Source organism: Neomonachus schauinslandi, chromosome 1, assembly GCF_002201575.2.
Source record: "Neomonachus schauinslandi chromosome 1, ASM220157v2, whole genome shotgun sequence".
In the NCBI taxonomy this organism is placed as follows: domain Eukaryota; kingdom Metazoa; phylum Chordata; class Mammalia; order Carnivora; family Phocidae; genus Neomonachus; species Neomonachus schauinslandi.
The window spans coordinates 206,283,292-206,284,286 of NC_058403.1; the positions used below are offsets into that span (position 1 = coordinate 206,283,292).

The 995-nt window shown below is 43.1% G+C and overlaps 1 pseudogene; it reads left to right on the forward strand.

The window, feature by feature from the left end:
* Window positions 1-235: 235 nt before the first annotated feature.
* Window positions 236-761, forward strand: LOC110593921 (annotated as a pseudogene).
* Window positions 762-995: the final 234 nt, after the last annotated feature.

The following is a 995-nucleotide window of genomic DNA, read 5'->3' on the forward strand; positions in this document are numbered from 1 at the left end:
GCTCCCTGCTCGGCGGGGAGTCTGCTTCTCCCTCTGACCCTCCCCCCTCTCGTGCTCTCTGTCTCTCATTCTCTCTCACACAAATAAATAAAATCTTTAAAAAAAAAAAAAATAGCTCTTTGAGGAAGACACGGTCGTAGCTACAGCGGAGGTTTGGACGCCCCGCTTCTGCTCCTGACTCACCGCTATTCGCTCTCACTGAGGAACAAGTCGGTCAGGAAGCCGCGCCGCAGCCATGGCTTTTAAAGACACCAGAAAGACACCCGTGGAACCGGAGGTGGCGATTCACCGAATCAGAATTACTCTCACCAGCTGCAACGTAAAATCTTTGGAAAAGGTATGTGCTGACTTGATCAGAGGCGCAAAGGAAAAGTCCCACATCGGGCTCCCTGCTCAGCGGGAAGCCTGCTTCTCCCTCTCCCACTCCCCCTGCTTGTGTTCCTGTTCTCGCTGTCTCTCTCTGTCATATAAATAAATAAAATCTTAAAAAAAAAAAAAAAGAATCTCAAAGTGAAAGGACCAGTTCGGATGCCTACCAAGACTCTGAGAATCACTACAAGAAAAACTCCTGTGGTGAAGGTTCTAAGACCTGGGATCGTTTTCAGATGAGGATCCACAAGCGACTCATTGATTTGCACAGTCCTTCTGAGATTGTTAAGCAGATTACTTCCAACAGTATTGAGCCAGGAGTTGAGGTTGAAGTCACCATTGCAGATGCTTAAATCAACCTTTTTAATAAATTGATTATCAGTTGTTAAAAAGATAAATAAATAAATAAATAAATAATCAACTTAAAATCAATTAAAGACTTAAATGTAACACCTGAAACTGTAAAACTACTAGAAGAAAACACAGAGGGAAAGCTTCTTGACATTGGTCTGGGAAATTTTTTTTTTTATATGACCCCAAAAGCACAGGCAACAAAACCAAAAATAGACAAGTGGGACTGTATTAAATTAAAAATCTTCTGCAGGGCGCCTGGGTGGCTCAGTTGG